Source organism: Hibiscus syriacus, unplaced genomic scaffold (genome assembly GCF_006381635.1).
Source record: "Hibiscus syriacus cultivar Baekdansim isolate YM2019G1 unplaced genomic scaffold, ASM638163v2 tig00112289_pilon, whole genome shotgun sequence".
NCBI classification, from domain to species: domain Eukaryota; kingdom Viridiplantae; phylum Streptophyta; class Magnoliopsida; order Malvales; family Malvaceae; genus Hibiscus; species Hibiscus syriacus.
In genome coordinates, this window is record NW_024063295.1 from 1038601 (window position 1) to 1061908 (window position 23308).

Below are 23308 nucleotides of genomic sequence, written 5' to 3' on the forward strand. Positions count from 1 at the left end.
TCAAACACTTAGACACAAATTCGGTGATGTTTCGTTTCATCCCTGGCCACCAAAATCAATCCTTCAAATCCATATACATCTTGGTTCCACCCGGGTGCATCGTTAACGGACTGCAATGAGCCTCTGTTAATATTTCTTTCTTCAAGTCGTCATTGTCGGGTATTACAATTCTTCCTTTACAATATAGATTTCCATCTGACTTAACCTCAAAGTCTTTAATCTCTTTTCTCTTTACTTGCTCAATTCTCCTATTCGTTCCAACCATGCTGGTTTAAGTGTTAACTATGCACAAAGACCACCGTCTCATGTTAAAGATAATCTTGTGTCTATAGCTCGTAAAGCTGCAAACGTCTTTCTACTCAAAGCATATGCTACCACGTTAGCCTTTCCGGGATGATAGTCAATTATCACATCATAATCTTTTAAGAACTCTACCCATCTACGTTGCCTCAAATTCAACTCTTTTTGAGTCATCAGGTACTTCAGACTTTTATGGTATGTATACAAGTAACATCTTTCTCCATACAGATAATGACGCCAAATCTTGAGAGCGAACACCACAACAGCCATTTCTAAATCATGGGTGGGGTAATTCTTTTCATGTGGTTTCAACTGCCTCGATGCATACGCTACCACATTCCCTTCTTGTATTAATACACACCCCAACCCGTTATGGGATGCGTCACTGTATACTACAAAATTCTTGCCAGATTCCGGTTGAACCAATATCGGAGTTTCTGTCAGAATTCTCTTTAAAGCTTCAAAACTTTCTTGACATTCATAAGTCTAAACAAACGGTACATTCTTTCTCATCATCTTTGTTAAAGGCAACACTATCATCGAAAAATTCTTAACGAATCTTCGATAATAACCGGCAAGTCCAAGGAAACTCCGAACTTCATATACATTCTTTGGAACTTCCCAGTCTATTATAGCTTTATCCTTCTGAGGGTCCACTCTAATCCCAACTGTCGAGATCACATGCCCCAAGAAAATTACTTCGCTTAGCCAGAATTCACATTTGGACAATTTCGCATAGAGATTTTTATCCCTGAGAATTTGCAAAACTAGCCTCAGATGTGCACTGTGCTCTTCAATGGACTTCGAGTAAACCAGTATGTCATAAATAAAGACAACAAAAAACTGGTCCAAATAGGGCTAAAAAATCTTGTTCATGAGATCCATGAAAGCAGCTGGTGCATTCGTTACTCCGAATGGCATTACGATGAATTCATAATGACCATATCTCGTTCTGAAAGCCGTCTTCGGAATATCTTTCTCCTGAATCTTCAATTGATGATAACCCGAACGTAGATCTATCTTCGAAAATATCGAAGCTCCTTTTAGTTGATCAAACAAGTCATCAATGTGCAAAAGGGGATACTTGTTCTTGATGGTCACCTTATTAAGCTGTCGATAATCAATACAGAGATGCATTGATCCATCCTTCTTCTTAACAAATAACACCGGAGCTCCCCAAGGTGATACACTTGGTCGAATAAATCCCTTTCCTAACAACTCTTGCAATTGATTCTTTAACTCTTGCAATTCTTTCGGAGCCATCCGATAAGGTTCCATTGCAATTGGAGCGGTTCCTGACATTACTTCAATTTGAAATTCTACATCTCTATCTGGAGGTAATCCTGGCAACTCAGCCGGTAAAACTTCAGGGAATTCTTGAACTATTGGAATCTCCTCTAGCCCTTTCTCTATCGCTCTTAAATCTATCACATTTGCAAGAAATCCTTGACATCCTTGTAGCAATAGCTTCTTAGCTGACATTACTGACATTACATTTGCTAAGGGATTAAACTTTTCACTGCTCACACTTATCTCTGTTCGTCCTGGACTTTTCAGGGTTACCTTTTTCAATCTGCAATTAACATCTCCATAGTAACGGAACAACCAATCCATTCCCAGAATCACTTCAAACTCGTCAAAGGGTAATTCCATCAGATTAACAGGGAATTCAATTCCCTGAACCTTTATGGGACACCCCTTACAGACTTTATTCACCCGAGCACTATGGCCTAAAGGAGTTGTTACTATAATCTCATTACTCGTAGCTTCTAATGGAATCCTCAATTCCTTTACTAACTTACTTTTAATATAAGAATAATTAGAACCCGGATCAATCAGTACCAATACTAATTTATCGTACAGCTGAAAAGTACCTGCTATAATATCAGGGTCATCACGGTCTTCACTTGTCTTTAGATGGTACACCCGTGCGGTTGACCAAACTTCAGGTTGAATAGAGAATTCAGACGGGTTTCTTCCTCTGCCTCTTCCTCGTCCCCTTTGTGAGGAAGAACCAACTCTTTCAGATAGTGCAGGCTCACCAACCATCAATGGACAATCCCGGATAAAATGTTCGGCATCTCCGCATCGAAAACAAGTCCCAGCAGCCATCCGACAAGCCCCAGAATGGTTTTTCCCACAGTGCTGACACTGTCTCGCTTGACTCGGAGTAGATCTCCCAACACCAGATCCCACTGACTGCGTCTGTCTAGGTCTTACCTGACTTGCTCCCCTAGCAGACGATGCAACTGATTCTGAGCTAGCTTGTGATCGAAATCCTGATTCTCTTCCCCTTTTTGATGGTGCTGAGCTAGAAGAAGCACCCGTTCTCTTTGATGTCTGAACTCTAAAATCCCCAAATCTCTCATTCTGAGCTCTTTCAAGAGCCTTGGCACGATTGATCACCTCTTGGAACGAGGACAAATTCAATATTATCAGCATCTCTTTCAATCTAGGGCGCAAACCCTCCACAAACCATTCACAAGCCTCTTTTTCAGTTGGCACAAGCTCAGATGCAAACCTACTCAACTTGTTGAACTCACATTCATACTCATATACAGAGCGGTTCATATGTTTCAAATTCAAAAACTCCTGCTTCATCTGTCGAATAAATTGATCTTCAATGTACTTGTTTTTAAATTCATCTAAGAATAAAGACCAAGTCAATTGGTCACTGGGCATCCTCATGGTGACGTTCGTCCACCATATTCTCGCCTGACCCCTCAACAACGAGAAAGCTCCATCTAACTTCTCAACCTTAGAACAGTGGAGACCATCCAACATGATTTTTAAATCATTTAACCAAAGATCTATCGCAACCAGACTTTCTTCGGTTTCTCCCTTAAATTCGGGAGCTCCTAAACCACTCAAATCTTTTGCTACATTCATCCTTTGAGTTGGTGGAGCAGGAGGTTGAAGACGCGTTAGAATAGCGTCTAACGTTCTAAAGAACATATCTTGATCTTACACAGGCACTCCTTGAGATGCCTGTTCTTTACCTTGACTGGCCAGGGCAGGTGAATTACTGCTTTCAGCAGGCCTATCTTCTCTCGCTTCACTTCGGCAGCTATTATGTCCGAACATCTAATAAGAATAAACACATTGTTCTATTAGTAAAACAACATACTCATACTATATCATATCAGAAGTTCTCACTATTTGTTGGCATGTATTCCATTTAAAGACTCTATAGACTCTGGTTTATGCCTAGAATCGGCTAAACCATAGCTCTGATACCATTAAATGTAACACCCCAACCCGTATCCAACCCGGATACGAGTCAGATATATTATATTGACTTTTAAAATACAACTCATTACAAATAATAGCAAAATATTTGAACTTATATTACGAAAAATACAATAATATACATATGGTAATATAAGTTTACCAAAATATTCAGAGCATACACAACTTAACTCTTTAGTTACATACCAACATCCATTTTCATAACAAAATGACCTACTGATTGAGTTGCTTCTGATCTTATAGTTGCAGGAGTAATGTTGTCCAGCTGCTTAACCTCGATCGTCTACTTTATCGGATCCTACGTGTGAAACACTCACACGCTAAGTCATCGACTTAGTGAGGCAATATAATAATAATATCGATAAATATAAAGTAATTGCCAAAATAAGATGGGTTGCAATGATAAGATGTATGTAAACAATGCAATAACCAAAACCATGTTTCTTACACATATACTTATCAAATTCACATTCATAAGTTCGCCTTAGTAAGTTCATTAGCCCATGGTACCATACAGAGAACCTAAGGTATGTGAGTATTGTGAGGTTGTGCACTATGCTGTCACCACAGCTCTTATAATTACACCTAAGTGCCACGTAGAATTGCACCGGAGTGCCGGTTAGAATTACACCGTAGTGCCATATAATAATGTCCATAAGGACCACATATCATTCCTTAAGAATCATATACATATGCCAAGGATCAAGTATGTGTCTCACCAGACCTCACACATGTTCCAAAGAATACATATATGTCCTGAAAGACCACATATCATTCCTTAAGAATCATATACATATGCCAAGGATCAAGTATGTGTCTCACCAGACCTCACACATGTTCCAAAGAATATATATATGTCCCGAAGGACCACATAGACCCACTACCCTTGGCATGCCAACTATACCTATAGTTCTCATTTACATAACATGGGCTTTCACAATTTATCTTATTTGTATCACGTAGACATATTATTTTCATACCTTTATCACATAACTCATATAACCTTTTCTTGCATATTCATGTCCCATAATGTATATGGTATGGATTCATGTCATATACCATAATATGAAATACTATCATGTATCAAAATATTGAATCGAGATTTATGACAAGTCTAGAACTGAATAAAATACATATTCATGCTATGCATATGCACTCACCTAGATTTCTTTGTCTTTCCCTCGATTGATCCTACTTATTGATGGTTTCGGAACTCGTTTAGGCTCGATATCTACATAGTAATTCATTGATACTTATCAGTATACTAATTAATATATTCTAAACTATCATTTCTTAGGCTAAAAGAAAAGCTATTTTCATCTTTTAATGGAGGTATGCATCGATGCACTACACCATGCATCGATGCATAAATCCTATTCGATGTTTGTATTTAATGGGGATGCATCGATGCACTCCTTATGCATCGATGCACTCCTTATACATCGATGCATAAATCCTATTCGATGTTTTCTTTTTAAATTAATACATCGATGCACTGTATGTGCATCGATGCACCTTAAACAATTTCTGGGATTTATCATCGATCCATCGGTGCACAATGAATGTGCATCGATGCACATTGCCCAGAATTGTCATTTTAGCACAAAAATATCTTCTTAGTCTACTTAACACTTTATATTTCCCCTTTTTATATATCCTTAACTTGCATACTCTTACTTAAACTAATTATTATCCATTCCATACTTTTGAAACTTAAAAATCCAATTCTCCATGTAGAATTTAAGAATCTAACCCAAATTCCAACATGTTCTAATTTGAATTCTAACACCTCATACTTCTTAGTTAGCTTTATGACAAGTCAAATTCCACTTCTAATTCTTATTAGGAACTCTAATCCAAGATTTCACTTTTCTACTTCCTTTCTTTGATTCTTCATATTCTCCTCATCTTATGGTTTTAAGATAATCTAAGCTTTCCTTAAGCTTAGTTATCAACTAAGGATCAATAAAAAACCTTAAATTCATCAAGAATTTAATCAACAAGAAAACTCACCTTTAGCTTGGTCTCTCGATGGAGAAGAAGTGAAGAAGAAGAGAAATCTGGAAACTTTTGTTCTCTTCATTTGCCTTCCACGTGGATTTAAATATCCTCATATAATATTTAATCATTTCCCCTATTAAAAGACTCCTTTACCCCTTTAGTTCCTCCTTCTTTGTTAATTGATCTTACACAAAACATTCCCATTAAATCTTTCAACTATTCAATTTATCTACTTTGGTTACTGAATTTTATAATTTCACAATTTGATCACTAACCCGGTATGGAGGATGTTACAAAACGACGCTTGGGTGGTTCATGGTAATCCATGATAGCTCACAACTTGAGAGTCTTCTACCTCCTTTAGTTGCTTGTTATTTTCTTCATCTTTTTCTGATACGATTTGTATGAAACAAATGATTATGAATGCTATTTACCCAACCATGAAATGACTTATGTTGGCTTAGGTTTATCTTGGATGAATTTGTTTTGTGTTTGATATAATGTTACAATATTTCCAGTTTATATACATGCTTTGTTCACTATTTTATATCTTAGATTTGTAAGAGTAACACTCTAAACCCGATTGGGCTTAGAGCGCCACATTGGACAATTGAGGCAATCCCTGATTTTTTTAAAAACCTATTCATTTTTATTTTTAAATAATTTGAATTGTATCATAATAAATGTAAATAATAGTTACAAAAACACTTTATAAAAATCAAAGGTCATTGACACATAATTTAAAACCAAAATAATACAAACTCTGAGTTATAAATATGAATACATGAGTAAGGTTCTATGAATATATATGCCCACTAAAGCTACAATATAATGCTCTGAATGAGATGTTGAAAGTCTTGATGCGATGATGCTCCACGAACTGCTCAAGCTACTAACCTACAACAGAAAACATCCAAAGGCTGATCTTACAAAGCCAGTAGTATAATCGCTAATCTAGAGTACTATTATAAGTTCCATAAATATAAGCATGCTAAAGATGTAACATCCTAAAAGTCTGGTTAGTGACCAAAATAGAATTTTTGGAATTTTGAGGTATAATTTTAAAAGATTGAAAAGTTTAGGGATTTAATTAGAGAATTTTTATTTTGGATTTAATAGTAAAGTTTGAAAGTAATAAGGGTAAAATGGTCATTGGATAAGAAATTTTTTTATCTTTCTTTTTATACTATATATATATATCACGTGGGGCTTAAGAGGAAAAGAAAAGAGTTCTCCAGAAACTCTCTTCTTCTTCAGCCGTGGAACTTCAAGCAAAGGTAAGATTTCTTGTTAGTTGATTTTTAGCTAAATTTAAGATTGGGTTATGTTTATTAGATGATAATTATGCTTAAGGAAAGTTTAAGTTATCTTAAAATCAAAGGATGAAAGAGTTAGTAGAGATTAAAGATTTGGATTTTTTGAATGAAAACTTAGAATAGAGTTGATAAGTAGAATTAGAAGTTAAATTTGACTTGTTAATGGTTGAATTAAGAGATATGAAGTGTTAGAATTAGATTTAGAACATGTTGAAAATTGAGTTTAATTCTTGAATTCCATGAGGTGGATAGGATTTTGAGGTTTAAGATGTGATAAATGGGTATTAATGAGTTTAATCATGTGTATGTGAGTTAAGAATATGATAGGGGATGAAAAATGAAGTGTTTAAGTAGATTTGGAGTGATTTTCAAGGTTAAAAGTGAATTCTCAGTAAGGGGGTATCGGTTCCCATTCAATAGGTACCAATACCTCAAGAGAAAAATTCAGGAAGATATTCAAAGGTTACCGATACCTTAAGAAGTGTATCGATACCCCCTTGAAACGGAATACATAGGCAGTGTACCGATACACCAGTGAAGGGATGTACTGATACCCTATTGTGGGTACTGATATACTTAAAAGGGAAAATGGAAATAAATCTTTCTTTTAGTTTAAGAAATGAAAGTTAGAGTACGGTATTTGGAATATTGATATGTATATTATATGTATGATTGTGTAGATATCGATCGAGTGCAAAGTCTGTACAAGTTGACACGTAATAGTCATTGAGAAGAGATCAGTATTGACTAGTGAGACCAGGTGAGTGCATATTCAATAGTATACGATGTTTGATGGAAATAAGACTTGCGACAAGTCTATTTCCTATAGTGTTACACATGAATTTATGAACAGGAACATGTGCTTAATATGAGTGTATGTATGCTTGATTATATGAATTGATCTGTTCTTGTATGTGCTATGTGATTCATGTAAAAATACTATTAAGTGATAATAGGAGAATATAAAATAAGTTAAGAAATTATATGAGTATAAAAGATAAGTTATGTGATAAGATCTATGGGATATATGGAAATGAAATATAAGACTACGCGAATACATGATATGAGATAAATTAGGTAATAATACGAGAATATGATAAAAATGAGTTTATGAGAAATGGTATGAGCTAAGTAAGCAAATGTAAAGGTTATATAAACAATAGGAACTTGAGTTGGGCAAGTACATAGTGGTATGATCATTTATGTGAAATAGTAAAATAGAATTATATTATTAAATGATAAGTGAAATAACCTAAATAATATTGACGTATAGGATGATATGAGAATAGTATATCAACTAGGAGACTTGAACATAAGTGATAATATGAACATATAAGATAAGCTAGATGGGGAAGATTCATATGCTTAAATAAAATTATGTCACATAAGTTGTATGATAGAGATCTATGGAGCCATATGAGAAGATTATAGGAATTATATGAAATTGAATTAAGTAAATAGATTAATTTGTCTATAAAAGAAATAATAAAAGTGACATATATATATATTTATAAGTATGAAATAGGTTACATGATCTAGGTGAATATAAGAGAATGAAGAATAAGCTATATGATATGCTATAAGTTATTATCTACATATATAAAATATGTTATTAAGCAATGGGACTATTAATATGAAATGACTTGGAAAATTAATATAAGTTATGTGAAAATGATCTATGTGTTTATATGTGATATATGATTTATGTGATAATGAGTTATATAAAAATAAGTGATGTGATTGCATTATCACAAGAGATAAGTTATATGATGTGAATGATATGATAAGAAGCTATGTGATAAGAAGATACGAGTTTATGTGATATGAAAGTGTATATGTGCAATGACATAAGTGATAATGCCCATGTTATGTGAAATGAGAGCTAGGGGTATAGTTGGCATGCCAAGAGTCGAGGGTTCTACGTGGTCCTTCGGGACATATATGTAATTATGTGGAATATATATGTGGTACTTCGGTACACTTATTCGGTCCATTGTATTATGTATATAGTTCTTAAGGAGTGGTCCTTCGGGACATAGTGGCCATTCGGGACATTCTTTCCCTTCAGAATTAACCCATCAATAATTTACTTAACTTATCCAATCTGCATTCCTACTCATTCACAATGCAATCTCCCGAGTTCAAACTCAAGCATTATAACTTCGTTTATCTTACAACTGATCACTGATGTATCCATTCTTAAACTCTTCAGAATAATATCTACATCACTTGATCCATTTTAGATACTTCTTCTTCTTCAATTTATAAACATAATTCCCAACATAACTTTCAATCCAATTCACCACTTTCATATCTAAAATTAACTTCATATCTATCTTTTAATTCCTTATTTAATATTTCAGTACCAAACTCTACTACTTAAGTGAGTCTGAATTTCATCGAATTTATTTCTTTCAACATGAAATACAGCTGATTCTAACCAATATTGTTTTTGAAACCCATAATTTATGTCTCTCTTTGATAATACTAATATTTATAAATACCATTTCTCTTAATCGTTCTAAGCTCTATCTTTAGAACTTTAGCACAAATAACTACTTCTTGAAAAAGTAATGATTTCAACACCAATAACATTCTTTTTCCGTCGAAATTTTCCTCAACGGTATCTTACTCAACTTTTCAAACTCGTACTCCTACTCATACACAATACTATTCCACTATTCCAAACTCAAGCATTCTAACTTTCTTTGTCTTATAAACTGATTGCTGATATATTGATTCTTAAAATTTTCTATTACTCTTTAACTTCCCTTAAACATATGAATCCTTATCTCCTTCACTACATCATATTTACATGATCAAGATACACAACTATATCCATATCCATTTCATATTTGGTTAACTTATCCTGACAATATCTTTAAATCTTTTAACTCCAATTTACTTTTCCTCACATATCCTTATTAGCCAGCATCAACTATTTCACTTTATCTTATACGCTTATCACTGATGCACTTATTCTTGAACTCTTCTAAAAATTCTCACCGTATCATTTGATCTTTTAACGTCGTTATAGTGACACTTGTTCACTATATTCTATCTTATCCACGTAATAACAAAACTACTCCATATCACTTTTCCGATTCAAAACAGTAGAAACTTTCGATCACTATTCTGATATGATTTAAACTTTTTGAAATCAACCTTTGATCTTACAAGGCACTTCCTGAGGTGTCCGCTCTTCATCCTATCTGGCCAGAGTAGGTGAATTGCTATCACCATCATGTCTATCACCTCTCACTTCTTTCGAAACTCTCATTATTATACTTCTATTATAATGTATAAATCTAATTATATTAGCAAGACAATACACTCATTACACTATTTATATCAGAAATTTTCACTTTATGTTGGCATGTACATATTTTAAAAACTCTTTTACCTTCAGTTTAAGCCTATAATTGGCTAATCATTAGCTCTGATACCATTAAATGTAACACCCCAACCTGTATCTGACCCGGATCCGAGTCTGAGGCGTCACATTAACTTTTCAAAACTTGTCTCTTATAAAAATCATGAAAATCTAAACTTTTATTAAATAAAATTTGTTATTTTACATAATTTAAAATGTTTGGTTTTACAAAACATATAAGAGAATATTCGATTCAAATCTAATAATACATGCCAACTATATTCAAAGGAACCAAAATACCTATTAATTATTATTTCTCTGATCTGAACTTAGTAAGGAAGATGATGACCTGTCTTGCTCCCTTAGCTATATTCTCGCTTTCCAACCTACGTGTGAAACATTTACACGCTAAGTCGATGACTTAGTGAGGCGTATAAACATATAATAGAAACTCTAACTTATAATCATGCATAAACAATTGTTGTAATCATATCATACATAACATATATTCTTTCATATATCAAATCCAACATTCACATATATAATTTTATTTGTTCCTATCCTTATCATATTATAATGATCATTAATTCCTTTTTATCATATGAGCCTATTCCTGACATTTCTATACACATCATCAAGCACATATATCATTTCACAACTGGACACACATAATATCAATTGATTTATTTATTTTCGTTAAGGCCCGTATATACTTCTGAGAACTTAAAGTATGTGAGTACATAGAGGTTGTGTGCTTATGTTGTCACCATAGCTCGTATAATTCCCACTAGGGGCACTAAATTTGTCCCGAAGGACCACTATGTCCCGAAAGACCACTATATCCCGAAGGACCACTATGTCCCGAAGGACATGATATTAAGCAGTAGGTACATGCATGATCTAGATTAAGTGCTACTTACTTAAGGCTTAATTGTTCTATAATTGAAGTAGGAGTCTTACACTTCCCTTAATCCTTTGATAAGGGCTTCACCATGAGTATGCCTCTAAAGAGTCACTAACCTTAAAGACTATAATTGTTACGCATTATCTAAATACGACACTGACACTCCTATGCATTATTTGAATGCAACATTGACTATACTCTGCATTATCTGAATACAACACTAACTCTGTTGTGCATTATCTGAATGCAACATTGAATTTGTTGGGCATCATGGTGTGGTTGAGGGTTTTTTATATCAGGGAACATACACCTCTAGCATACCTAAGATACCATTGGGTATCTAGGGTAAGATCTGGAGCTGCATCAGAAGTGTACACCCCGCCAACTTACTCTGTCGAGTCTTGGGGCATCTGCACCCAATTGACATCTGATGTGCCTTGGCACTGACTGGTATATACCTGGAAATTTTAACAAATAAGACAATCATCATACTACTAAAGTAACTCAGGTGTCTTGACTATTTCTCGAGCATCACACAAAGGCTAGTTTTATGATACTTATCTCTTTAGATAATTTAAGCTATTATTGTTCTCGTTTACTACTCTCCCTAGTTGTTGTCTCGCTCGTTCTCTCATCTAGAATGTTATGCAAGGTTTTATTAGTTTGATACTACTATTAGTTTTCTCTAATATGATTTTTGCTACTTAAGCATATTTTAGTCATTCTCTGTCTCTAGAGAAGTCTCTACATATTTCGTTTCTTTAACAACGATTATTATGTTCGTTGTTTACTGGCTATAATACTAGCTAGCTTGATACCTTATTTGGTTCCATTACTTGGTAGCGACACTCTAGTTTCTCTTACTATGCTTTCCCTGAATTCACTCTTAAATTAGATGGACAAGTGTACATTCACCATTCGCTGACATCCTTGCAGTACGCAACTCCGTTATTTTGTAATATGATTATTTTGTCATACTGCTCGTTGGTACATTCTCTTTAATGGAACTTCGTCCTTAGGTATTCGCTACATGTTCAACTGAAGATAATTTGATGCATTATGCCTGATATGGTTACTCTAGTTGTAACCTACTCCTACAAGTCTCTCTAGCCTATGGCCATTTATGTCCCCTACTGACTAAGTCCTACCATTATGGATCATCCTTAGCTCTTACAGGCCTTAACTGGGTCAGAATTTATCATTCAAGATGGGTAATATTGATACTCTACTTGTAGTATCGATACCCTGAGGTCAAGTATCGATACCCTGAGGTCAAGTATCAATACCCCTATGAGTATGCTACAAAAAATAACTTCTACTGATGAAGATAAAACTTAGTATAAATACTTTTACCTTGAGTATCGATATTATAGGGGTAATATCGATACTCTCCCAATAGTATCGATACTCTATGCCTAAAATCTTTAGATTTCCCCCAAATCATCCAGTGTCGATACTATTTATCCCAATATCAATATTTGAACCTAGAAATATCATACCCAGGCTCAGGAAGTCACTCAAAATCACTCTAAAGGTCATATTTTGGTTATTAATCATGTGTTAAAGCTGTAGGAAGTTATTTAGGGTCTTAAGATGTCATAAAAACACATTCTTTATATCTAAAACATCACTTAATCATGAAATCATGGATAAACTCTAAAATGATCAAAATACTCAAATAATAGCAATTCTTCATATATATGAAAGCCTTGAAACTCCAAAAAGATTAGAAATACACTACCTTGATACTTAAATCTCGAAATGAAGCTCCTTACTTAGTCACACTCCTTTCCTTTATGATTTGAATGAAACCCATGCTTTTTCCTTAACTTGAAAGATCCCAAAACTTTGATTCAATAAAATGATGTTACTGGAGGAGTTATGAACAAAATTTAAGCTTGAAAGATGCCAAAAAACTTACCTTTGATTTATGGAGCTTGGAGAGAAAAGAGATTGAAATATCAGAAAGAATGAAGAAATGAATAGGAGAATGAGATGAAGAGATAAAAAGCCTTCATCATTTAAAATGGGGAAAATTATATTGTAGGTCATCCCTCATCTTTCTACAATTTAAAAACCTCATTTATATGGCTAATTGGGCCCAATTTTAACCCAAGTAAGCCCAACGACTTAAATTATGCAATCTGTAGGGTCCACATACCTCTCGGGTAAACCCAAAACTACTAGCCCATAATTTGAGGTGTTACAATAAGAGCTTTTTAGATATAGTCTTTATTTATGTTTGATGCTTGATATCGAGAGAGTTAAGATTAAATCTACATGAATAACAGAGTTGAGTTGAGAAGCAAAACTCTAATTCGCCTTAGACATAAGGAAATAATTTCAACGATTAAAAGGAGTAGGGCTTAATCAATAGTATCTTTCTAGGGTTCACGCTAAGAGGTATTGATTTAACATTTTCACTTTCAGGTTTCTTACTAAAGATAACCTAGAAATATTTTAGAAAACTCTGTCGAGCATCGTATGAATTGGAAAATATTAAACATTCATTAAGAACAATACATAGGATTCCAAGACAGACCCAACATTTTATCCTTCTTGAAAGTTTCAATTGTGAGGTTGTATCATTACCTTATCTTGTACACCCAGTTCTCAACATATTTTTTCCGTAGCATTTCTTTTACTTTACCTTTTTGTTATAGCATTTCACACTTTTCAATATTTTCCCACAACATTCATATAACCTTGTTCATACCATTAGAAATACATATTTGTTTATAGTTCAAGTGCAATTACTTTACTTGATTTTTCTCCAATACGTGTGGAGACGATACTCACTCATCACTTTATTACTTGTTCAACGTGTATACTTGCACAGTTTGTGTATCAAATTATAGTACACCCATAAATTTTTGGTGTCCTTACCAGGGATTGACAAGTGGTGATTTTAAGTTTATTTATGCTATTTTATTTCTTCTTTTTGTATAAATTTACTTGTTATTTTTTTTACCTTTTTCAGATGTTGTGTTATTGCATGACCCAATGAAGACCAGAATAATCGATTGAAAGATTATTTTGTCGAAGAAAACGTGCTCAAAGAACCATGTACGGAGTTCAAAATCAAGTGAAGGATTATGTAGTTTTAAATGGTGCAGTAATTCATAATGATGGGGTTGTAGCTCGACCATGAACTATTAGAGATTATTTAGCACCTATCTTGGACGATCTCAATCATAAGATTGTAGCTCCAACAATTTAGGCAACTTACTTCGAGCTCAGACCGATTCATGTTTAATATGTTGAACTCATTTGGACAGTTTGGTGGTGCGCCTCATGAGGATGCAAGGTAATATATTCGTGTGTTTTTGGAGATATTTTACTCCTTTTGGCAGCAAGGTGTGAATGAAGATATGCTAAAATTGAAGTTATTTCCATATTCTTTGAAAGATTGAGCTAGAGCATGGCTTAGTGGAGTTCTATTCGGTTCGATAAAATGATGGACAAACCTATGCAACAACTTTTTGTTGCGGTATAATCCACCCAACATGAACACCCAACTAAGGAATGATATTGTTTCCTTTCATCAAGCTGATGACGAGTCAATGTACGAGTGTTGGGATAAATACAAGAGATTGCTTCGCAAGTGTAAAAGTTGTGGATTTTATTATTGGACGTAAGTTGTTATGTTCTACAATGGTGTAAATGTTGCAAAAAGGATAATGCTAGATGCTTCAGTAAATGGAACTTTGTAGTATATTTTCTTATTCTTTCTGAGTTTTTCTGACCATTGTTGTGCCTCTGCGTTTTTAACCTCTTGTATCATAACCCCATTGTCTATTAATGAAGACTACATGGAAATGAAGAACACTCTGTGAATCAACACCTCTATTAAATGATGCGGATGAAAAATAAAAAATGAAAAGAAAAACAAAAGGAAAATTTTATTATAATAAATTAATAATAAAGGTAATTCCTACCCACATGATCTCTACACCACTTGCTTTTGTTCCTACCCGGTCATAATTTTTTATCTCGTATGCTTTTCAGCATAATGAATCCTAACCACATATATTTCTATTTCACATGCTTCAAACAATAAAATAAGTGCAGGAAATAAAGCAACAAGTTTCGTACTGTTTGCATGTGGTTCCTGCACCTCAACAAGGTTTGGTTCTATAAAAAGATAACTGAGTTTTCCTTGTTAGACCCCTTGGGCCTGCCAAACCCTCGATCCTAAATCTATCAAAGGCTTATGCAGACCGAGTTCAACTCTAGAAGATACACTCCCTTATGCCTATACGAGAAATAAATTCTTACGAAGGCATAAAGTATATGAACCCCGAAGGCTAATTGCTATGCCTATACAGAGAATAAATTCTCACGAAGACATCGTTGTTTCCCCAAAAATAATCAAAGGTATATAAAAAAGATATGAAATATATTAAAATTTAAACTTGCAACTTTTGCTTAAGAAGACAACCGGTAATCGAATTTATTATGACTCTCAAATGTCCTCAGTGGAGTCGCCAAGCTGTCGTTACTGTTCTTTGGGTGGTCTTGAGTTCGTGCGTCGACTTAAAATGTGTGATGGAATCGCCACCGATCTTTTAAGTTAGGTAGATCGGATACCTTGAATTTACTATTTTACCAGATCTGCATCTTACAAGACAATTTTCGGATTCGGGAGTCGATTGCAAATGAGGAAGGATGAGCACCCTCGAATTGCCCTTTCGATACCAACACGATTACCGGTTGTCGTAGTAGCAAAAATTAAAATTAGATAAAAAAATTAGATAATCAATCCAAATTACTTATATTTGAAAGTTTACCAAAGTAAAATTAAATAAATTAGGAATTAAAAAATATATAAAATTAAATAAATTAGGAATATAAAAAAATATATCTACTCTGTAAACATAAAAAAATTATCACTGGTATCAATATAAAAGAAACACATAAAAATATAAATGGAATTAATGAACATATAAAATTTAAAAGACACACAACATAAATATATTAAAGAAATATAAATACAAAGATTTAAAAAGTAAATGAATAAAAAATTAATTTAAATAAAAGGAACGTTTTCGTTATGTTGAAATAAAAAAAATCCAAAAACAAAAGTAGATCAATCAATAAAGCACAAAAAAACTAAATTAAGAATGAAAAATGGAATAAATTTACAAAAGTAAACGACAAGCATTAAGTTAAATTTAAATTTAAGAAGCAATTAAAACTCTTAATTAAAGTAATAATAGAAAAAAAATCAATTAAATTAACAGCAACCGTCGAAATCTTAAAAACGGAAAAGATTTTAAAATGAATTAATACAAATATTAAAAGGCTACATTAAAACTATATAAAACAAAAATATGGATAAAGGGATTAGAATGAATTTTTCAAGAAAAATTTTAGGTATATCGACTACAATTATCTCGTACCTATGCGAAAATAAAAAGATGTCATAAGAATCTAAATCGGGTCATTGAGTCAGTTAATTGAATATAGAATTAAAAAAATTAAAAATCGATCAAAATAAATAAAATAAAATAAAAATTTTATTCAATATCCACCACCGATTTTCATCGAGAAACCTCAAGGAAGATTATATCTTAGAAAGATTTATTGAAAGCCTTTTCCTTATTTCTTAGTTCTCTCCTCAATGGGATTTTTAAAAAAGGAGAAAAAAGTGGCCAAGTGATCGAAGCAACATGAACACAAGCAAAAAAATACCTTTACAAATATCTTCTTTTATTGCTCTTAATCTTCGGATTACAATGCCTTCAGTGACTCTCTTTTCTTTCTTTTTTTCTCTCCTCTTTTCTTTTTTCTTCCTTCCCTTTTCTCTTTTTTTCTCTGTTTTTTCTGTGTTTTTATGTATGTTCAAAATTGATGGAAAATACCCCTATTTATAGCTGAGCCTCTTTAGATCTAATGATCTAAATTATTTACATTAACGGTCTAGATTAAAAACATATATACCAAATCCACCAATTTAAAGAAATTAAATCAATCATATCAATACATTTTATAGACAGAAGATTATATGAGATATGAAAAGAAATCAAGGAGAATATTCTAATTAAAATTAAACTCATGATTTTCTTACCATTTAAATTAAATTGACCAAATAAAAATAGGTGTCTACGCTTGCCAATGTCTTGGGAAGGAAAGGCTACCGCCATCGGTGAAGCCAAAGATTTGGAATTGTTCACTCTTGATGAGCTTATCGGTTCTCTACTCACCTATGAGACGAGACTCCAAAGGAAGAAAAAAGAAGAAAAATAAGAATGAGGAGATAGAAATCACCTTCAAGTCAATCAATGAGAGTAACAAAGGCTCAAGTGAAGAGGTGGATGGAGATGAAGGGGTGATCAAGCTCTTCAAAAGATTCACAAAATTAATATCTTCTAAAGGAAAAGAAGTGAAGGATGAATCAAGCAAAAAGAAGGATCATCTAGTGTGCTTTGAGTGTCAAAGAACGAGACATGTCAAGTATGATTACCCCCTCCTAACGAAGAAGAGATCAAGCAAAAAAAGACGTTTGTGGCTTCTTGGAACGATGAAGACAACTACAATGATGAAGATGAAATAGCCAACCTATGTCTCATGCCCATCGAAGAAGATTCAAGGGTATCTTCTAACTCTTGCGATTTGAATTCTTGTTAACTTATAGAGTTACAAGAAACCTAGGATTTAATTGTATTCTGAATTTGAGACCATGAATTCCAAATATAAGAAATTGATTTCTAAATTCAAAAATGAAAATGATTTTCTTTTGAAAGTAAAATTAGATTTTGAAAAAAAAAATTGAAAATTGATTTTGAGTTTTCAAAAATCAAAATTGAAGATTTAGAAAAAGAAAATCTAGATTTTAAAGTTAATCTTGAATGCTTAACAAAAGAAAAAAAAATAATTTCTAAAATCAATTCATCTATTTTAAAAATGGAAAAATGTTATCATTGCCATTTTCATGGTCACAATGTACATATTTGTCCTATAACAAAAATAAAATATTTTAAATTTCAACAAGTATTGTTTCCTAAGAGAACTAGAGACATTAGTACTAACCCTCTAGGACCCAAAGCAATTTGAGTACAAAAATCCAAATGAATATATCTTGTAAATGTGTGTTGGAGCAATGATGATAAAGGTAAGGAATCTCAAATTCACTAGTCACCCAAGAAAAAGGATGGGTAACCTATAAACTTAAAACTTTTTTATTTTTTCTATTGATTTTTTATGCATGGATGATTATTTATTGTGTGGTATATCATGTATGTTGAAAATATGTTATGATGAACATGTTTTTAAAGTTAATTTTTTTTGTTGTTGTTTCAATTCATCATAATGATTTTTGGTTAATTTATGCTTTTATGTTTTAAATGATTTTTTTTACCTTGACCTTAATTTGAATGTTTACGCATGTGTTTTCACTTAGATGATATCTCTCTAACAATTGATATTAATTTTTAAATGCATAACATTTAGTGGTGCTTTATGCATGTGAGTTTTAATGATTTATTTCTAATTATTGCATAAAGTATGATAGACTTAGATTTATTGAATTTCATGTGTTACAAACATTTATGTTCATCTTTATTGAAATTCAATATTCTTTAAATGTTAAAATTTGTGTCAAAATTTTTTCATGGAATGCTTTTATTGAGGGGCTTTAAAAATTTTCAAATGATTTTATGTTAAAAAAATTTATTTACTCTCCATTGTTATTTTGAACCTAAAAGATTGAATTAATTTTGATATAATAAAAATAGGAAAAGTATAAGTTTGAAAAAATCATTTTCAAATATGAAAAAAATGAGAGCTTAAATATTTTTTCAATTATTTCTCTTTTTCATGAAATGTTTTACTAAGGGGCAGTTTTGTCAAAAAATCAATTTTCAAATGCTTTGTTATATCAAAAAGGGGAGATTGTTGAACCTATTTTGATATAACAAACTTAAGGGCAAAACTATTTTTGAACTTTATTGAATTTATTCAAATTTTTAAAAAATAATTCAAAGTCCATAAAACTTGAATTGAAACACAAAATAATTTTTCTAGACAAGTAGTATTGATACTATTCTTACAGAATCAATATTGCATTAATAATACCGATGCTAAATGCAAGAGAAGTATCAATACTCCCATGATAGTACCGATACTGCATGTTGTTTTCCAAAATGTTCAAATTACAACAAGTAAATTTGGTATTGATACTCAAGGAGTACCGATATTACTTTACAAAGTAGTATTGATACCATGAAACATGGTATCAATACTGGTAAAGCCCAACGGTCTTTAACGGTTGACTTATTTAAATATTACAAAGGAAGTATTGATACTCTTAGCCCGAGTATAGATACTTTCTGTTCTAGGTTGTTTTGTTTTGTAGAAAACTAACCTTTAATGGCTTTAAAACATCCCCAACGGCTAGAAACAATTACAAACTTTTTTGAACATATAAAAAACAAGTTTAGAACACTTGAAGAAGTTTACAACACCTATCCAAACATTCAAGATCAAGAGAAAAGCTCTTTCACTGTTTGTTCTTTCTTTTATCATATACATAGTGTTTTTGTGACCTTATTTGTGTAAGCACCTACTTTTGTGATGTATTCTTGTTTACTTCTTTTATCCTTTTTGTAAGAGGAATGGTTTTAGTTTATCCATTGAAAACTATAGAATTTAGTGACCAAAATAGAAGAGAAGAAAATAGTTGAGTTATGAAAGGTGTGATTTACCCATTTAATAGCAACAGAAACTAACATAATCTTGGTCAATGACGAAAACGTTGGTCAAAGGATCACATTGAGTTTTTTTTTGAGTTGGAGGGCCACATTGAACAAAAACAAAAACGATAGAGTTCATATTAGTTTTTTAAAAAGACGTTAGAGGGTCTTAGATGCCTTTTTGTCTCTTTTTTTTAATCTTTTTAACGTGTCAAACAGTAAATCTATACATTTAACAGCGAACTGATAAGTAATTTAACAAATCTTTAAAAGTAATTGATATCATGACTTAAACTAGTTGGTTGAATCCTTATAAATATAAATTAAATATTCATTCATCAAATAAGATAACACGTTAGATATTGTAAATATGTAATTATATGCCATCGTTCACATTATACTGATATAGGATCACTACTATACTCAAATCTAGGAATGATCATGTACTATTCCAATTTTTGGGTTACTAGTTTCGAGTTTACTGAGAGGCATGTGAATCTCATGGATTTTATAATTTAAGTTGATGGGCTTAATTAGGTTAGAATTGAGCCTAATTAGCCATAAAAAAAGAGATTTTTGAATTGTTGAAAGATTATGAAGGACTAAATGTGCAATTTCACCTTTTTTAAAAGATGAGGGTTTTTATATCTTATTCCATATTCTTCTCTTCATTTCATCTTTCCCATTTCTTTCTCTCATTTTCCTCTCCAAGTGCCTAGCTCAAAGGTAAGATCTTGAGAACCTTTTACATTTTTTTTAAGTTTCAGTTTCGTTCTTAATCCCTCCAACAACATCGTTTTGATCATTCAAAGCCTTGGGTTCTTTTTTTGCTAGAAAAGTGGAGGTTTTATCATCCAAGTCTTCGTGGAGGGTGATTGCTAGATAAATGAGCTTCATTTTGGGATTATTTAACCAAGGTATTGTATTTCCCATCCTTGGGAGTATTAAAGCTTTTATAAATATGAAGAATTGCTAAGATTTGTGTAGTTGAGCATTTTAGGGTTTATACTTGATTTCATAATTAAATGACGTTTTAGATGTAAAGGTGTTTTTATGTCACTTTAAGACCCTAAGTAACCTTCTAAAGCTTTAGCACATGATTAGGAACCAAACTAAGACATTTGGGATAATTTTTGGGTATTTCCCGAGCTTAAATAAGACATTGCTAAGTTTGAGTATCGATACTGGATGAACAATGTCGATTTCCAGTTGGGAGCTTCGATACTGTTGGGAGAATATTGATAATGTCCCTACAGTATCGATACTCAGGGTATACATTATCAATATCGGGCCTATTTTTCTACAACAGAAGTCATTTTTGGTATCGATACTCATAGGAGTATCAATATTTAACCCTAAGATATCGACACTACAAGTAGAGTATCGATACTACCCACTTTGGATGGTTATATTTGACCTCTTTAAGGCCTGTAAGAGCTAAGGATGACCCATATTGGTAGAACTTAGTCTGTGAGGGATGTAAATGGCCAAAGGGGCCCGAAAACACTCGTAGGAGCGAGATACAACCAAAGTAACCATAGTAGGCGTAATACGTTCAAGTACCTTTAGTCAAGCACGCAACTAGTATCTAATAACGAAGGATTATTGCATAGGATGTACCGACAAGAGGTATGATGAAATAATCATATTACGAAATAGTGGAGTTGTACACTGCAAGATAATTGGAGGGTGAATTGATGGGAAGCGTATTAAGAGCGACTAGAGTATCACTACTCAGTATTTGTAACACCCCCAACCCGTATCCGACCCAGATACGAGTCCGAAGTGTCACATTGACTTTTCAAACATTTATTCGTATAAAATAGTGAGTAATTTAAAAACTTTGATAACAGTTAACTCATTCAAAACGTTTACAAAATATATCAGAGTTCATACAATTTATATCTTTAGACTACATGCCAACTACACTCTATAACCAGTACATATATTTTCTGATCTGACATTTGGTAAGGAGAACTGACCTGTCTTGCTCCGCATTACTCTTTACTCTTCTCGAAACCTACGTGTGAAACAATCACACGCTAAGTCGAAGACTTAGTGAGGCATAAAAACTTATAAGGTAAACGGTACTAATAATCATACCTAAACAATTCTTACTATCATTTCATACCACTCATACTTTTACATGTAACGAATATATGCATACATATATGTCCTTATCATTCATATATCTTATCTCATGTTCCTATGATCTCTTATGTCCATATCATATAACATATATCATAACCAATTGCACATACACATACCATGTCATGTAAACCATATATATATATATTATCATAAAACACGTACACTCAATCAATTATATTATTATCTTCATTTCTTTCTTATTTTATCACTATCATTGATTCCTTTCATCATATAGTCTTATAAGTTACCATTTGTACAATCAATATCACACATGAAATTCCATAAGGGAACAAACATATTATCCTATCACTTTATTAATATTATCTATTTAATAACCTATGATACTCATGTGAGAACTAAAGATATGCGAGTACATAGAGGTTGTGCACTAATGCTGTCACCACAGCTCATATAATTGCACCGAAGTGCCACGTAGAATTGCACCGGAGTGCCGCGTAGAATTGCACCGTAGTGCCATTTAATAATGTCCCAAAGGACCACATATCACTCCTTAAGAATCATATACATATACTAGGGATCAAGTATGTGTCTCACCAGACTTCACACATGTTCCAAAGAATACATATATATCCCGAAGGACCACATATCACTCCTTAAGAATCATATACATATACTAGGGATCAAGTATGTGTCTCACCAAACTTCACACATGTTCCAAAGAATACATATATATCCCGAAGGACCACATAGACCCTCGACTCTTGGCATGCCAACTATACCCCTATCTCTCATGACACATAACATGGGCATTATCTTTTATATCCTTTTACATATTCATGTAACCATATCATATATTCATATAAGCTCATGGTTTCATTCACATATACATGTAATCACGTAGTTTCTTTCATATAATTCATGCCACTTTTCATATGAATTCAAATTCATATGTCACATAGGATTCACCCTCATGTATCACATCTACTTTCTCTTTCATATGGCTCATTACATTTCTCAAGTGTTCATATGACATGTAACTCATTGTCATCTTATCATGTTACCACATAGACATATCATCTTACAATACATTCAAAACATCAATACCTATATATATATCATTCAGTTATTATCCTTATCTTATCATCACCATTAATCCCTTTTACTTACCATATTCATATCAATAACACATATACCCATGCACACATATAAATCATAACAAATACATACTTCTATGAATTCATGTTTTTCACTATTGGAAATAGACTTATCACAAGTCTTATTTTCCCTTGAACCTCATATACTAGAGAATGTGCACTCACCTTAGCTTTGCTTTGATTCGATTATAATCCTTCAATTGATC